General features: G+C 42.5%; 1 protein-coding gene across 6 annotated transcripts in view; it reads right to left on the reverse strand.

The window, feature by feature from the left end:
* Positions 1 to 19,339, reverse strand: part of STON2 (stonin 2) — a 145,148-nt gene that overhangs the window by 34,330 nt on the left and 91,479 nt on the right. The window lies entirely within an intron of this gene.

The following is a 19,339-nucleotide window of genomic DNA, read 5'->3' on the forward strand; positions in this document are numbered from 1 at the left end:
CCACCAGAATGGCTCAGAAAGCATAATAACAACACTACTATAGCGATAAACGTGAGTGAACTATTTAGACGTTGAATCATTAAACCACGATCTGAATCTCAAGAGTCACGATCACACCATCGCTCACCTTGGCTTCATTCATTCATTTAATCTCATACCAACCCTATAAAGCAGATACCCTCTTTTAATAATGAAAAAGATTCACAGAGGAAAAGTAACCTCCAAGATTATATGAATTCATTTAACATTTACTGAGCACATACTGTTCGCTGACAGGCAGTGTAGCATGTGCTGAGGATACAATGTTAGCAAAACTAAACCCAGCCCTTCTTCTACACATTACCACCAGGTAATGTGATGGGCCAGTCATGAAAAAAAATCAAGACGCTGTCACTACTTTTTTTTTTTTTTTTTTTGGCACACGGGCTTAGTTGCTCTGCGGCATGTGGGATCTTCCTGGAGCTGGGATCAAACCCGTGACCTCTGCATTGACAGGCGGATTCTTAACCACTGCTCCACCCAGGAAGCCCAGCTGTCACTACTTTTAAGAAGTTCAGAGTCTACCTAAAATTTAAAAAAATTTTAAAGAGGTTCAGTATCTAGCAGAAGAAACAGGCAGATAAATAACCAATTACAATGCAATAAAAGCAATTACAAATCAACACAAAGTGCTCTTATGGGTATATGCAAAGTGCTGTGTGAAACCAAAAAGGGAAATGACTGATAATTCTGCAGAGTTGGTTGAAGCCAAACTGGCAAACATGTAAGTTGATAATATAACAACAGACAGAATGCCTTCAGGCACTCTGATGAGTGGAAAGAGTTCAAGATTTGCAACTAAATCACCTGGCTAAGATGCCAGCTCAGGATTCACATTTGTGAAATGTGAGTACCCAACAACTTAAAGGGTTGTTGTGAGAACTGGAAATAATACCTGTAAAGATCTAAGCACATGCAGAAAAAACTCAATTCACAGTAGCTTTTAGTTTTTGAACATCACTGGTGACAGTCATCTTGCTGACATACATCTCCTACTGTTAATTTGTGTCAATCCCAGAAAGTCTCACCTCTCAATACAAGAATATGATTCACTTTCTGAAGCTGAAAAGCTTAAGACTAGATTTTAAACCCATGGTGATTTGCTGGCTCTTAACCTTTCTTCTCTTTGAATGTGACTTGAGCCCCCAAAAATACCATGAGACTGTGGGTTAAGTAGGGTTGGCTATCTCAGTTGATTGGCTTATGGAAGGTTAGAGGCCAGGACCCAAAAGCATTCAGACCAGTGGGAGTCGCAGCCACTATGCACTGTGCCTCTTTGCACAAAACCACTCATAACATGTACTTTATCAGCTGTCTCCTCCGTGCCCAGCTCATAGCAATGCTCGCTTTAATCTGCATCAGATACCCATATCAGTCTACAAATTTCCAGAAAAGGGGTTAGCAGTAAATATTAAATTAATCTGAGAGAGACAGCCCAGTAAGGGAGGACCAAAATGGCAGAACTTTCTCAATACACAAAGGCTCTTCATGTGGAGCCTGCATCCAAGATTTTAGTATAGATAATGAAATAGGCCCAGTATCCCTCCTGATGGCACCGCAGGTTAGTGCTGCTGAATATTGAGGCATTTACAAAACAAAGCTCAGAAGTCGTTTGCAAGGCTGACAGGCTTGTCAATAAAGATTGACATTCCCCGTCAAAGGAGAGTAATTACAGCAAGAGTGACCATGGTGCCGACCTCTCCTAACCACATGGGTTTGTATGTGCACAGTTGACAAACAGTGACGCAGAAGGGTGTTCACATGATTTAATCATCAGAGCAAACACTGCAAACAGCTCTTACAAGGAGCATGGCACGCAGAGAGAGAGCTGGCTCACACTGTGCTACTAACAGGCTGTAGGTGATGTTGGGCAAATTATGTAAGCTCTCCAAGCCTCAGGTTCCTCACCTACATGAGGAATAAAGATGCCCTGCAGGATGTTGTGAGAGTTAAATAATGAAGACAAGTGCCTGGCACAGTGCCTTGTGGGTAATGGACACCTAGCATCAATAAATTTCTGTTACCATAACTAACGCAAGACATAGTCATGTATAGTTTGCGGGGAGCCAAGGAAAAGATATATGCTAAGAATTGAGTGTTTTGTTGGAGAGAGGCCATGTTAAATGGCTTTTAGCCTGTGTACACGGAGTTCAGTGAAGGGTGTGTGTGTGTCTGTGACACAGAGAGAGAGAGAGACAGAGAGACAACCAGAGTACAAATATGAGAATACATCCTAGGTGAGTGGAGGATATCCGAAGAGAAGGGAAATAAAGCTTTCAGAAGAAACATGTACATCTTATTACTAGACTAAAAGCCACTTGAAGGCAAGGCCTTTGCTTTTTTCTTTTAATTAATGTATTTAATTTTACTTTTGGCTGTGTTGGATCTTCATTGCTGCACGCACACTTTCTCTAGTTGTGGCGAGCAGGGGCTATTCTTTGTTTTGGTGCACAGGCTTCTCATTGCAGTGGCTTCTCTTGTTGTGGAGCATGGGCTCTAGGCACACAGGCTTCAGTAGTTGCAGTGCATGGGCTCAGTAGCTGTGGTGCACAGACTTAGTTGCTCAGCGACATGTGGGATCTTCCCTGACCAGGGATCAAACCCATGTCCCCTGCATTGGCAGGCAGATTCTTAACCACTATACCACCAGGCAAGTCCCTCTCTGCTTTATTTCACTTTTAGCCCTGTGTTTAGTCACTATTATGTGCTCCATCAGAATCTACCATAACGCCTGGCATCCAGCAGGCACTCAGTAAACATTTCCTGGATCAAGCACTACACTCTCACCTGCAGGTGTGGCTATGACTAAACACAGGAAAAGGAAACCAGCAGTGGGGGGGGGGAACACGACACTTGTCAATCTGTGGCTCAGATAAGCTTAAGCACCCTTTGTCCCAGCAGCTGAGTCACTGCACAGCCACACTGACACACTGTGACAGGTTTCATTCATAATAACAATGACATGAGGTCATTCCCCAAAAGAAAGCAATAAACCCCAGCTAGAGCCTCCAAATCTTAACACAGGAAAGGTCATCCTCCACCCTAGTGAGCAGATCAGGTGCATGAAATATATTACTGAAGAAAATGAAATTCACAGAGATTAAATAACTTGCCTGAGGTCAAATATCCACCAAGTTTCAAACAAATGCCCTTTTCATATACTTGACGTATAACACACATGTGGGAAGGTGCACATAAGTATATAGCTCCATACATTTTCACAAACTGAGCACATTCATGTAACCAGCACCAGACAGGAAGGAAGTAAGTCCCCTGTACTCCTTTCTCATCGCTTCCCCCTCCAATGGTAGCTACTATTCTCACAATTCTGAGTTTTACCCAGAACACTCTAACCTACGGTAATCTCTCTTTCCATTGAATCCTTGGGTCTTTTATTTATTTATTCATTTACCTATTTATGTATTTATTTATTGGCTGTGTTGGGTCATTGTTGCTGTGTGTCGGCTTTCTTTAGTTGTGGCGAGCAGGGGGTACTCTTCGTTGCAGTGCGTGGGCTTCTCATTGCGGTGGCTTCTCTTGTTGCAGAGCATGGGCTCCAGGCATGAGGGGTTCAGTAGCTGTGGCACTCGGGCTCAGTAGTTGTGGCTCGTGGGCTCTAGAGCACAGGCTCAGGAGTTGTGGCTCACGGGCATAGTTGCTCCACGGCTCGTGGGATCTTCCTGGACCAGGGATCCAACCTGTGTCCCCTGCATTGGCAGGCGGATTCTCAACCACTGAGCCACCAGGGAAGTCCCCCTTAGATCTTTCTTATGTGTACCACCCACCCTGAATTTCCCAGTATTTTCTTGCATGTGAACTATTTGTTCTTTTACATACCTTGTCTTTTTAATTATTATTATAAACTCCTTGAGGCCTGGGTTTTATACTTTTTTACATTCCCCTAGCACATCCAGTATGGAGCAATTACTCCACAATGTATGTACCGAAGAGTTATTTTCTGCTTTCTGCACATCTGACACTTTACCTGATCTCATTTAATCCTCCCAACAACCCAGTTATCTCCTTTTTACAGATGACAATACCGAGGCGCAAAGAAGTAACTGGCCCAAGGTCACACAGTTAGGGAGGGATGGAGTAAGGTTCAAATTCAGGCATCATTACTCCAGGGCACACATAGATTGAAGGCCTTTCATTATTCTGTTCCCTTCTCATAAACTGTTTACTAAAGTATAAAACACATGTAGAAAGAAAACCACATAAATCACACATTTAAAGTTCAACAAGTTTTCACAAAGGGAAGACACCTAGGTAACTCACACCTAGATCAAGAAACCACATGGCCAATAGCCCAGAAGACCCCATCATATCCCATCCCAGTCACTAAATACACCCCCCAGGGTACCCACTATCCTGACTACTAATACTGTACATTAGTTTACCTGTTTTTAAACTATATAAATGAATCATACAGTATGTCCTCTTCATATTTGTGAGATTCATTCATTTTGTTGCACGTTGTATATACTGATTTGTATTTCTGTGTTGTATTCAATTGTGTGAATGTGACAACTTATCCACTCAAGTGTTATTAGACAGTTGATAGATTCTAAATATGGGTAACTATAGCTAGTGCTTCTGTCAACATTCTTATGCATGCCTTTTGGCATATATATGCATGTATTTTTCTTGGGTACATACCCAGGAGTGTACTTGCTCTGTTGTTGAGTATGCAAAGTGACCATGCCAACTTACATTCTCGTTTGCAATGTTTGAGAGTTCTGGTTGCTCTACATCTTTGCCACTTGATATTGTCCATTATTTTCAGTTTAGCTATGCTGGTGGGTATGTAGTTGCATCATATTGTGCCTTTAATTGGGCTTTCACTGATGACTAATGAAGTTGTACACCTTTTCACATGTGTATTGGCTGTTTGGATATCCTCTCTGTGAAGTACCTTTGCAAGGCTTTTGCCCATTGAGTGGTCTGCTGTTCTGTAGAAGTTGATTTGTAGAAGTTCTTTATATGTTCTGGGTATGAGCTCTTTGTCAGATGTATCTATTGTAAATATCCTCTTTCATGCTGTGGCTGATCTTTAATTCTCTTAATAGTATCTACTGATTAACAGTCACTCTTAATACTAATATAGCCTAATTTATCAGTTTTTTTCCTTTATAGTTAGTACTTTTGAGGTATTGTTTGAGATGAGGTTTTTTTAGGGACTGCCTCACTAGAGATTCACTAGTGGGACTGTCAGTCAAGGTTCCCTGCCTTCCTGTAGCCACAGGAGCTAAGCTTAGCCACTGTAAAGTTCCTTCCCTAGAACTGGACTCTTTTTCTGAAAATAAAATTGAAGATGCCTGTCATTCATTCATGACAATGGTAGGTAGCACTGGAGTCCTTGTCAAAGACCCAAAATGCTGTTCTAGCTTCTGCCCTTGCTGCATCTGGCTTTTCAGCTTGATTTCTCAGACTTTCCTTCAACTCTGTGTGTGTGAGTACGCCCTCCTCTCCAATCCCCATATCCTTTCAATAAACCCTCCTTTTTTATTTCTAGCTAGCCAGAATCCACTTCTGTTGCTTGCAACCAAAAAGTTTCTAATTAGCCAGAATCTACTTCTGTTGCCTGCAATCCTTTCTTCACTCTCTCTCTTTTTATATAAGACACTAAGCACAGAAGTACAGCTTGATCAGTCCACACACTTTCATGATAACAGTATAATTTTTGAAAACTATGAGCTTCCTGACATCCCAGAGCTGGCTCTGCCTTGACACTCACCACATGAGGAAAAACAATGGCATTTTCAACTCACAGCTCTTAGGGAAATGAAGAAGGGGAAATCTAGCTACAACTGGACATTCTCCAATAAAGCTGACAATAAAAAGGCACCATAGGGCATGAACCCCTTAACAAATTATCAAGCAAGGGCAGCTCTGCAGCTGTGCCTAAACATGATAATTGCTATCTTTTTCTAGCTGGCAGCTATAATAATGAGCACTGATCATTTAAATGGAAGGGCAAACAATACTTTGGGTGGAATATTGTTTAAATAAGGAGCACTTCTAAAAATCATATTTATCCTGAAAAACCAATCTACAGAAACACTGTTATAACTGGAAGGGTGTCTGGGGAATCATCTCAATGATCACTCTCTTAGACCATTCACATTTCCCCAAAACATGAGCACAGGCCAACATTAACAAGAGAGATTTTTAAAAAGACAAACAGAAGTTATAACTCCAAATGAGCCTAAGACGGCAAGCCATACACGTATTGCACTGATGCAGTTATACTGTTAGGCATTCCAGATCACATCTTTGGGAAGTGTTTTCAGAACCTGCGGTGTTGTCTTCAGCATGAACCAAGTGGTGGCAAGGCTTTATTCCTCCAGTTCAACTGGGTTTGATTTTTCAAAACAGTCAAAACTCACCAGGCAAAGCTGGTGCGTAAATTTCTATAAATTTATTTCCTTTTTAAAAAAAGAGGCAATACAATGTAGCAGTTAAAAGTACTGATTTTTAGAGAAATCTGGATTCTGACACTTGCTGGTATATGATCCTGAACACAAAACAGCCTATTTGAGCCTCAATTTCCTGACGCACAAGAAGAGACTAAGAAGGATATGCTCTACAGCACAGGGTTATATAGCCATTATTTTGTAATAACTTTAAGTGGAGTATAATCTATAAAAATATTGAATCACTATGTTGTACACCTGAAACTAAGATAATGTTGTAAGTCAACTATTCTTCAATTAGAAAAGGGGAGGCTCGCAGTCTATCTGATGGGTCTGACTGGTAAATGAGATAATGCAACTGAAGCTATTACATCTTTAGCTTTTATAATTATGACTAAGGAAGGAGAATGACTTTTGTCTGTGGAATGTAAATTGGTTCTGAAAGGACTTTCCAAAAAGAAGTTTACGAGGTTTATGCATGAGCATAGTCATTTGTGAGTGTCAAGATTTAAACTGTCTCTGGATTTATGCAATCCAGCTCAGACCCAGAAGTTATTTTTAAAAGGACTCTGAGCACACAAAACACAACCACAGAGTCCATGTACTAAAGCAGAGGTATTTATTCACAGCCGTGCTTCTTGGTGACCAACAAGGCTTAGCCACTCATGCTCTAATTCTGAGTTCATCCCTAGCAACTCGTGGGAGGTGAAGGGGGTCGTGAAGACAGGGTCACTTTCAGTAAGGGGAAAAATGAAAGAAGTGATGGAAGAAAGAGAAATTCTCAAGGGACAAACAGATTCACCCAAAAACATGTTTGACCCATAGACATATACACTGAGGGACTCAGGGAGGATGAGGGACAAAAAAGGCTGCTTTCATAGGCAAAAATCAGAATTTCAAAATTCAGAAGGGCTGGTTTCTAGGGTCATGCTGGCCAGGTAGAACAGGATGGTCTTCTGATAGGAAACCAACTGGGTTAGCAAACTTTCCTTGACGTTTGCCTAAAACTTTGCTCTGCTTCTGTAGGAACAGAAAGAGGTCATCAAAACATCCACAAGGGCTTCCTAGGTGGTGCAGTGGTTAAGAATCCGCCTGCCAATGCAGGGGACATGGGTTCGATCCCTGCGCCAGGAAGATCCCACGTGCCTCAGAGCAACTAAGCCCGTGAGCCACAACTATTGAGCCTGTGTGCTGCAACTACTGGAGCCCACGCACCTAGAGCCCGTGACTCTGCAACAAGAGAAGCCACAGCAATGAGACGCCCGCACACCGCAATGAAGAGGAGCCCCTGCTCGCCGCAACTAGACAAAGCCCATGTGCAGCAATGAAGACCTTTAGGGTGTGTGAGTGATAGGAGGTCTCTTATAAATAAATAAATAATGAATAAATAAATAAATAAATAAATAATGAATAAATAAATTTATTGAAAAAAAAACACCCACAAAATCTTGTTACCCAGACTCCTGAGCCTCTATGTCCTTATCAATAAAGTGAGGAAACTCATACCTACCTCACAGTACTATGCAAATTAAATGAGATCTCATGAAAAGCATTTATTACAGTGCCTGGCACACAGTAGTTGTTTTGATAAATAACACTGATGATCATAATTGACTTTAAACAAAATGAGTTGCCAAATATTTGGATCTTAACTATTAGGAAGATAATAATCTATAGATTGAGAGAAAAATTAGGTCTAATCTGGCATAAGTCTAGAATTTGCTGAATCCTGGTTTGAGTAATTGTGATTATCGCGTGTATTTTCTCAAAACACATTCTCTATGCCTTCTTGTTTATCTACATATATCTTACAATTTTACTTGGTTAAGAGAACCAAAAAAATCACTGATTATCCTTGAGAAAATCTATTCATAAATATCCAGGTCTTATGCTCTGCAGATCTGACCCTTTCTTGGAGTTGCAGAGCTAGAGAGCGAGGTTCCCCTGTAAACTATTCTTTCAATCAATCCCCTGGACCATGTGTAGAACTCAGGGATTTGGATCTGCTTTGATCGTGACTGTATCTGAGGGCACAGAGTTTGTGGAGGAGATAGCCTTCAGAGGGAAAAACAGGAACTGTTCACTTTGTCATCACGGCCTCTTTTGCATAATAGACAAACGTGTATTTCCTGCGGAGAGTCAGGGATAACGTGCCACAGACGGGAAGAGACTGGGTCGAAGGTGTCGTTGTCTTGTTTGAGAATCCCCCACACTGATGACCACCCTCACATTTGAGAACAACGGCTCTCAAATCATTTAATGTCCATGGTCCCTTGGAAGAGCAATGAACCAAGAGGCCACATACTCAGGGCCCTGAATTAGGGCTGGAAGACCTGTCCTTCTGCCACTCGGAGAATTCACTTAATACCCACGGGCCTCAATTTCCACATCTGTAAAGTGAAGAAGTTGCATTAGATGATCCTGAATTTGCCTTGTCTTTAAAACCCTGTAATTCATATCCATCCTTCTACTTTTTTATTGTGAAAGAAAATGGTGTAAACCACCTCACTTCCACTAGAACAAAGGATATGACACTGCTTTGATGGGATCACAAATAAATGATAAAATACGAATTCATGTTAAAGATAAAAATATATACAGCGCCATCCTACAGTCACTACCAGAGAGCTGTCTGGTCACTGTGTGATGTGCCTGCTTATCACGCACTCCTCTCTCTTCTGCAGCAATGACAGGAAGATAGCTCTGAACCCTCAAAATGGGTCATTTAATTCAAACTTAGAAACTGTCAAGACTAACCAGAGCTGCAGACAGAGCACTTCCATGGTCAACAGGTGAGTAATGGCAGCCCCAGGGACAGGTGGTTGGATTTAAGTTACATAGGACTTAGAAGTCTACTTGGCCTCTAAATGGCTATGTATCCAGGTGTTACATCATGGCTAACATTTATTGAGTACTTACTATATGCCTGGCCTTAAAGCCATGTGCTGCATGTATGTATCCATATATATATATATATGTATGTGTGTGTGTGCATATATATGTATACATATATATACATAAAATCTCATTAAGTATTTGATTATCACCCCTATTTTTGTGGGCCAGGAAACTAGGCTACAGAAGCTCAGCATCCTAGCCACGCTACTTAACTAAATTGTATTGACAGCTCTTTCACAGTGGAGATGAACAGGAAGTCTCCTGTTTCCTTTCCCCTGTGCCTTTTTCCCTGGTGCAATAAGTCACATCCTTTCCTCTCAACCCTAAACGTCCTGAGAGATTGGATGGCTCAGGAAGTTTGATACTTGACCTGCTCTTTAACTTTTTAAAAGTGTTTTCCTCTAAGAACCAAATGGTTTGATGACTACCTCTGTCTTCCATGATCAAGTCAACTGGTACCACTGATATCCCTAGAGTTATGTGTTAGGCATTAATTCATGGGTTTGGGTGGAACAGCAAGTGCATGTAAAGGACTTCGGGAACAGAAGAAAGCAAGCCTGGAACTCAGAGTACCACTTTCTGGAAGACAGCTGAATTTGTATTCCTTTATGTATTGCACTTAGTTTTATACCAATCCATCAATAGGTAAAGAAGTAGAATGGCCTACTGGACAGAACAACAGAACAGGAGAGGGTAGAAGAACATGGGCACAGGTCTCCATCACCCCCATTCCCGCCCAACCATGTCTGCTCTGCTCTCCTCTCCTCCTCCAACAGCTCTAGAAAAAGGCACATCCCTAGGAAACCAAGAGACTGCTTATAGCTGACCTTCTCTGGAACGAACTAGCCAGGAGACATCAGATAGGAAAGCACCACATCCCATAGATTATCTTTGTTGTGTCTATTTTTTGTAAACGAAAGAGTGGTCAATTTATACTGCCCAGTGAGACGCATGAGCCTTATTAGGGCTTGGCTGCCTGTTACCTCAACACAGAATAGCAAAATGGACGTGTGTGTGTGTGTGTGTGTGTGTGTGTGTGTGTGTGTGCAGGATTTATGCAACGTAGGCACAAAGCCCACAGGCACACCTTGCATTCTTGGCTAATATTCCTTCCTCCCCACAAAGAAGAGAGATTACATGATTCTTTTAGTTATTCCTCTCTTCCTGAAATGGCTTTGGGAAGGATACAGCCTGGTTCGGCTTTAAGCTCCCAACTGGACCAAGCATAAACGCAGGCCACTGACACCCTCTGTGTCGGTGGGTGTTGGTGAGAAAAGGAAGCAGGGACAACTCTGCAGGGAAAGGCTGTCCTTGGCCATTAAAGCAGAACTCTCTAGGGAGAGAATCAGAAGAGAAACTTTACCTGTCTCACCCCCACCCCATACTCTCTCTCTATACCTGTTCCCAAGATAAATTCAGGCTGCTTTGGCTTTTTGAAGCTACCGATTTCATGCTTTCTATTGAAACTTAATTAGTAAAATTTTCCGAAGCCGCTTCCCCCTACAAATTGCAAATTCCCTGAGACCACGAGGAGCCGTGTTATCTTCTAATTCAATCTCTTCCTCCCCACGCCTGCTGCACCTGGCTGAGGCACATCCATCACACCTCCAACCTAAGGAATTCTTGCTCTTCCCTCCTGGCGTCATCTAGACTAGGCGTGCTGCTTCAAATCAGATTGCCCCTGGCTGTTTCATCATGTAATAGCTAGCTCTGCTTTCACGATGCATTGGCCTGTATTGATCGTAACTGTAACAGTTTACAGGAACCCGTCAATCCTTCTGAACATTAGTCCCTTTCTGGTTTTTAAAGCAAAGAGATTTCTGGAGTCCAGTCAACTTTTCTTGTATTTGTAATCACCTTTTGGTAGCAACCTCTTTGTACCATTACTCAACACTTCAGGTAAGAATTCTGTTTAAGAAACATGTCCTCGTTTGTGAAGCCTGGCAGTCAGAAAAGAAGGACACTTACTGGCAGATTAATTAAAAAGACACAGCCATGTTTTCCCTGCTCTTCAGGTCTCCACGTCCTCTTCCTCCTCATCTCTTTCTCCCTCCCTCTTTCTTTCCTTCTTTTTTTGTCCACCACTTCCATTCTTCACACTGTCTCCTAAAGTCTCCTTCCAAGGCCTCGCTTCATTTCATGGATTCCGACACAAGAGGCTAATCAGTCCAATCAAGGAAAATCGAATGATCAGATCAATGACCAGAACCCAGCGTTTCTAGTTTTAATTTCTTGCAGCATATTTTGGGTGTGGAGTGGGATGGCAGAGAAGAAAAACAGGGAGAGTAAATCTGAAGACCCTTGAGGTCAGAGACTGTGATATAATCACCTCGCACCCTCCGTAGAGCCTAAGTCAGCCACACAACAGTGTTTACTGAGGAGCTTCGATGTGCAGAACCAGGGGTGAACAAAACAGACTGTTTGCCTAACAGAGCCCTCAGGCTCATGACAAGAGGGAAAATTGAAGAAAAGAAAAAAGAAAGAAAGAAATAGATCATTACCAACTTTGATAAGTGTGATGAAAGAAGAATACACTATCAGGGAACAGATGCCCAGTCCTGATCTAGCCTGGGGGTCAGGGTAGGCTTCCTTGAGGAAGTGACACTGAAACAACAATCTCAAGTCTGAGCAGGAGTTAAGGGAGCTGCAAATTATAAGGCGGTCAACAAAGCAAAGGGCTTTTCTACTTCTCAAACAACTTTTTGTGTGTACCACTTTTTGTGTGCGGGGGAGAGACGTGAAAGAAATCTCAGGAATGTCATCCCAATCTTTCATTTTACATGTAATAGAATTCAAATCCCCATATGAGCTGCCCAAAACCACTCCAGCTACAACTAGACCCCGGGCTCCTGGCTGCCAGCCCAGAGCTCCCTGGAGCACACTGGGGACCACACGGCAACAAGAACAGCAGTTCAGTGGCCACAACGGACTTAAAGGCAGTGACGGATAGAACTCTGAGACATAAAGATCAAGGGCTTATCTCACATTCAAACAGTATGTAGTGCGTTGGGGCATAAAAGGTTTTTAAAATCGAACTTTTAATCAAAAGAACTCAGCGCAGCTTCTGAAGAATGACTTGTTATTATGCAAGGTTTTTTTGACAGAAAGGTATTTGTAAACCAGGAATGAAGAGTGAGCCAGGCAGATTTCCCCATCTGCATGCAAAGTGAAAACAAGATGTAGAGGTGATAACAGTGATAACAGCAATGTGGCAGTGTGATAAATCAATCCACAGTGTACTTAAGGTCTAGTGATTTCATCATCCGTTAGCCCAGCGAGAACTACAATTAGCCCTAAACTCTGATCATCGCCACCTGTGAGATGACAAGCAGCAGCCCTGAGTGACAGACGGGGCATTTTTTAAGCACCTGTCCAGCCTTGTGGGAAGTCACCACCACCTAAGCACCTTTCTCGGCAGCTTCCCTATTTTCTTTCCTCTCTTCGACACTAACAACTTCTCTTTCTCAGTTAGCTTGTCCTTCTTTCTCTTCCAAATGCTGTAGGGTGAGGATAGCTCTCAGAAGAGAGGTCTCATTAAGAAGGGAGAAAAAGATTCTACTGACTATAGATTAAACCTCAATTCCTGCCCCTCCTCACACCTCTTCAGGGAACAAAAGATTGGAAATGTCCCTCCAATCAAAACAAGCTCTCTCTCAGGCTTTCCGTGATTCTTAGCCCCTGCTTTGTGTTGGCCTCTTTGTCTTTGCAAAGAAGCTGCTTCATTGAAACATCACAGAAAGAAAAACAAAACAGTTGTCCCCCAGACAATGAAGTTGCCTGCATACGGGCATCTCCAACGTAGGCAGGCGACAATGCCGGCAGAATTCTCAACCTGTTGCTATAGTAGCAGAAAGAATGTGATTCCAGCAGCTCTGCAAAGATCCACATCCAAATCCCATCAGCTCCCAAATAGAACATTAACCCCTCGCTGCCCCTGTTTAGGGGCAGAAACACCTGGGATGAATCCTAAATTTTTCTAGGAGCTGGATGTTGTAGTCTTAATATTCACTCATTCATTCATTCAACAGCCATTTATTTAGATCCTGTTATGCTGGTTCCTAGGTTTTCAGTGGCAGAAAATGCAGATGTGGCCCATGTTAAGCAAGAGGAGGAACAGGATATTAAATTCTTGCTCAAACAACAATGTACTATGCGGCATCAGTGTTACATGGGAGATACCTGTCTCCAGCAAAGCCATCACCAGAATGGAAACAAACTACCCAAGAAAACCACCTTGTACATTAGTGGCAGCAGACAACTGCAATTATTTGATTGTTCACATGTGTTAATTTGACAAAAGTACACTAGAAATGCATATACCAATCACATCATGCATCCTACAAAGCATTAGTTAAAATGAGCTATTGAATCAAATCAGTTTTCTACATAAAATAGAAATCGCACTGTCTGTCGAAGAACATTGCAAGCAGTTGCTGAACTGTCACCAGGGAACAGAAATAGCAGGTTAGGGCTCAGAAAATACGCAAAAAGAAGCACAGTCCTAAGGACCCTGGGGGGACTTCTAAACACCCTTCACCCCAATTTATTTCTCTGGTCAAGAGAATAACAAAAAAACCTCAGGAAATACAATTTAGAAATGACCTGTAATCCAGCTTAGTTTCCCTAACTTTGTGGTGTGAAATCTCATGTTATTGAATATCTTCCTGCTAGACTTCCTTGTTTCCCATGGAGCATAAATACTAGGAGGGCAGGGTTTCTCAGGAGGATAAACTCAGTCGGTAATGATACCCTCATATGCTGTTTGTGAAACAAGGCAGCATCGATCAGATTGCAAGCAAAAGCTGAAAAACCAAGAAGACAGGTTACTAATCTCAGTCGGCTAGTAAAATGCGGTCTCAGGGAAGTTACATAAACCTTTGTACCTCAGTTTCCTCAGAGGTAAATTTGAACACCACAGAGATCAAAAGGCACACAGATCAACAGCAATGCCTGAAATAAAGTACTCCGTTATCATTCTTAGTAACACTGTAAAACAGGGTTTCTGCCCTGAGAACCTCAATCATCTTTTAGAACCCTGGCTTCCTATTTCAACCAGAGAGAGGCACAGGGTACAAGCCTTTCACAAAACTTATCAGGGAAAACGGGTCATCAGGAAGGGATATTCACCCAAATCCTGTTTAACCACTGCAACACTGGAGTAGGGTTTGGGATGTAAAGAAACGAATGTTGCACGCCATTCAGTTCTTACAAGGATCATGTCATTGGCCACCGCAGTCATCCACTGACGGTGCACCCTGAGCGGAATTCAGAGAATTCCGGAGAAAAACACGAAGCATTCTGTGCTTTGGATACATTGGCCCCTATAGAGGCCAAATAAGATGCATATTTAAGAAAAATATTTAATGACCCCAGATTCTTGCATCTTCCCATACATAGAAAAACACTAAAATCATTACTTTGAGATGTCTGTTCTTTGTGATTAGCAGGTAATCACTGGATGTTCAACTACAAGGTTTTTTTCCCAGCAAAAATAGTCATGTATATCCTGGCTCTTCCTTTACCTCTTCAGAGCAGTTCCTTAGAGCTATCTGAGAGGCTGTCTCCCAAGCGAGAGTCCTCAGTAAACAATTCACAACCTTTACATTGTGCATTTTCATTTCAGTTGAAAAGAAAAAGGTCCCAAGTGTTCCAACTAGATGCAAACTGGTTTCTTTATGCCTGAGAAAAAAAGTGATGATAGCAAAGGGATATGGTGTGGTATATCAATAAATTAATGACTCCAACCAAACAATGCCCATCCTGAATATACACAGACAAGCCCAGTGAGCCAAACTCTTTTAATTTTGGAGGATAGAGCAAGAATGGAAATGGAGGCATTTTGTTGGAATTCCAGTGCCAAATCTGTATCTATCAAGTTTGAGGTACCTGCAGGAATTCTTTTCCCTTTAAAATTCCATTGGCTAGATCATAGTAGCAAAGGGTCCGATGCTTACTTCCATATTACAAGGAACAGATTAGTTCCAGAAGATGGATACTTTCTGCCTCTTGGTTACTCTGGGATCCACCTATGATTTCACTAGCTTTTCTAAGCAAGAAAAAATACAACCCCCATCACATGCCACTCTCCCACTATGGAAGCTTACCTTTATTAGACCTAATTCTTCACCACTCTCAGAATCCATGCCCTTTGCCACACGACTTTATAGTTTCTCCCTGCAAACATATATCTCCCTGACCTTTGTCAATGGACTTGGCCATGTGACTTGCTTTGGCCAACAGGATGTTAACAGATTAATGACGCAACCAGAAGATTGAAATGAGTTTGCTCATCGTGACTTTTGCTCTTGTATCTCTGCCATCACCACGAGAAGAACATGCCCAAGCTAACAGCTGGTCACAGGGGGTGGATGAGGGACATGTGGAGTAAAGCTGCCCCCAAGTAAGCCCAGCCAAGATCAGCTGATTCTCCCCACCCCAACCTATCGTCATGGGGGTTAATAAAAGCATATTGTTGTATGCCACTGAGATTCTGTGGTTGCTTAATACATTAGTGTATCAATAACTAACTGATACATCTACCATAGCAAAATGTAACCTGTAGTTCATGAATTAAAAGTTTGGTTTTTTTGCTTTGTTTTCTTAATACATAGCAAGTAATGAATCTCTGATTTTTCCCCCGATTATACTACAAAGTTCTCAAAGCAGGGTTCTATTACATCCCCAATGCCCAAGATTTATTCATGGAGTCCATACCATGTTCTAAATCCCAGGGGATGCAATGACAAACAACACAAAATTCCAGCCATCATCAGTCTGCACCTGTGAATTTTTTCCTGTCTAAGATCAGGTCAATGTGCTTTTGCTCAAAGGTGATTATAAAGTTTACTCATGCAGCTGGAAGTACACCAAGTCAGTAGTGAACTCTGAACCACTTGAGTGTTCTTTGCCTAAGTACAGGTGAACTGGAATCATAAATCTTTTGGTAATAGAATTGACAAAACCATTGGATTATTGGTTTTCAATCTTAGCCAATCACCAAAGCTTTCCAAATTACAGATTCCTAGTTCCCATCTATAGATATTTCTTTGAATACTCCGGCACAAAGCCCAGGCGTCTGTGTTGTTAAAAAGGTCTCAAAGTAATGCTGATAATGATAAGAACTGGGACCCACCCACCCACCTAGTAGAACCTCTCCATCCAATGACTGAATCTCTTATGTTGAGTTGCACTAAGCATTTGTGATGACATTAATAGACCCAAAAGTGAACACAGAGGGACTATTTCCAGATGACCACCTGTATCCATTAGTTATTGTTACCATAACAACCCATTCGAGAACTCAGTAGCTTAATACAAGAAGTGCTCATTATTTCTCATGAGTCTATGGCTCTGAATCAGTTTGTCTGATCTCTGCTGGACCCACTCACGTGTCCAAGTTCAGCTGGCTGGTCTAGGATTGCTTCACGCACATGTCTGGTACAAGATCACTATCAACTAGGGTGACAGGCCTTAGGGCCATAGTAAGCGAGTCCAGGAGTGTCCCTATGGTGACTGGGCTGGATTCCAAGGGAACGAGCAAAGGTATAAAAGGCCTTTTAAGACCTAGGCTGGGGACCAGTACACAAGCACATCTTTACTTCTGCACATTCTGTTGGTCAAAGTAAGTTATGAAGCCAAGCACAGATTCACGGGCTGGGGAAACAGACTCCACTTTTTGATAAGAGAAGCTACAGAGCACATCACAGGACACTAGATTCAAAAAGGGAAATAATTGGGGCCATTTTTGCAATCAATTTATTACACAACCTAATGGGAGAAAAATATCAGCTGCAGCCAAACGTGATTTCTAAGTGTGGGCCAAAGTTTTCACCCTCATCTCCCAAAGTTACAAAATCCTCAGGTTGAAGTTTCATTTGATATTCCTCATTTCTGTTCCTGCCTGCACACACACACATCTTAACCCTCAAGATCTTGGTCTAAAGCAGAAGAAATCTACTCTCAGCACATTTTAGTTTATCCTTTGAGGTTCTCTAAAGATGATATGGACAACATGCCATCCTTATGAGGATTTGTTCAGGGCAAGTCTCTGTGATGTCTCTTTCTGGCTCAGGATATGCCTACAGATGAAAGGTGACTGACTGATCACTAGGGCTACATCTTCCAAAGAACCCCACAGCATTAACATGAGGAGCAGCGGCACAGAAGAAATATGACAGAAAAAAAGATAACACACAAGAGCAGCAAATAGCCTTGAGGAGCAGGAACACTGAAGATTACAGGCTGAGGCTAATTATATTTTAGCCACCGGCTGCTGGCGAAGCCCTCTTCATTCCACTTCCCTACTTCATCACCCTTGCCCTGACTGTGACTGTTAGGAAATGCACTAAACTACAGCGGCTGAATCCACAACTGTCTTCCCTGACCCAGGACCTAAGATGTATGCAGTCTGACTGGAATGCGGCAGCAGCTATTACAGCATCCCTACCACTAAGGTGCTGCTTTCTGGGTTTTAGAAAAATCACCATGACCTTTTGGTTAACTCCACTCAAATTCTCTAAATACCTACTTATGAAGTCTGGGACAGCAGGAGGTGGCAGAGAAAAGAAGTGCAGAAACCAGAAAACACTGGATGGCAGAGAAGTGACCAGGGCTGGGCAGTGCCTGAAGGCTCTTTGGAGAGGGTAGGAGAAAGCAGACACTGCTCAAATGCAAAGCTGTCTCAAGGGCATGGTTTGGTTCCCATTTAATACAGCCAGTTTTCATTCTGCTTGGTAGGATCACTGCTTCAAAGCCTAAGAAACAGGAGTGGATGAAGAACTCAATGAAATAAGAAGAAATGATAAGTTCACCATAAAGATGCCTCAGACAAGCCAAATTCAAGAAGATACTGCACTCAATTTAGCTTATGAAGAAATTCTAGGAAGTTCTGAAAACATTGCGAACAGGCCCTCTATAGGAAGGAACGCTGCCCACAGTCTTCAAAACTGTATTCTATTCCTGAGCACTGGACCTGGGGGAGAAGGATCTTTGGTAAGAATAGCGATGTCTTTATACCGCAATGCTGAGCATCCAAAGCGCAAATACCTGTGAGACCCAGGAAGGCTATCAGTACTGTTAACTCCACGGGTGGCCTGGAGAGGCAGCTCTTTGTTTTTCAATCATAACTGAAAAGAGTCACAAATTGAAACCCCGCGTCTCCAGGTAAAATCATCACGGTTCCCACCCCCACCTCTTGCTCACTTGGCAACAAAATAAGTGGCATTCTTGGATGTCTTCTAATGAGCTGGCTGATTGGGCCTCAGTCAATCTACGCTTCTGATTAATTAGCCAAGGGGAATCCAGAGCTGTAAGAACGCAAACTACTGGCATTATCACCACAGGAACGTGGATAACGACAGTGACGAAGAATTGCTGATTTCGGCTCAGCACAAGCCATCCTGTACTTTCCTGAAGCTTAGAAGAAGGGTCTGCTAACTAAGAAGGGAATATTCACCCTGCTTGTGCTCCTTCCCACTTCAACACACACCGTGACTTCATACCCTTCTGGGTACAGTACTTTTCAGGGCTATTGTTTCCTGCTGCTATCAAAACCCAGACAGGTGAAGTACAGGTTGCTTCGTACAGAGAATCCTTCAGTGGCCTGGAGAGCGGTGCCAAGAAAGAAGCTGGGCTGCATTTGCAGACACCTGGGCACTGGCCAAACTTTCACATGTGTCCTGGAAGTGCCTCTGGTTTGAGCAATTTCTATCGCAGCTTCCCACGCCGTTCTCCTGCAAAATCGCTTAGCTCAGCAGCAGCATCACACGCTGATGTAGCCACGATGTAATTCCTCATGGCTGTTAAAAGACTAGGGCTCAAATCTGCAGCACAATACTGGTGTGGTACCAAATTCACGGGACACATACACAAATGTTGTCTTTCCTGCAACATTTTTCTTGAAACCTCCTTAGGTATGAAAGTTTGGGTGAGGCCAGGACCCAGAGGCAGCAGTTTTATTCCTTCATATGCCAGTGTAATCAACGGCT

The sequence above is a fragment of the Hippopotamus amphibius genome, chromosome 4, assembly GCF_030028045.1.
Source record: "Hippopotamus amphibius kiboko isolate mHipAmp2 chromosome 4, mHipAmp2.hap2, whole genome shotgun sequence".
Lineage (NCBI taxonomy): Eukaryota > Metazoa > Chordata > Mammalia > Artiodactyla > Hippopotamidae > Hippopotamus > Hippopotamus amphibius.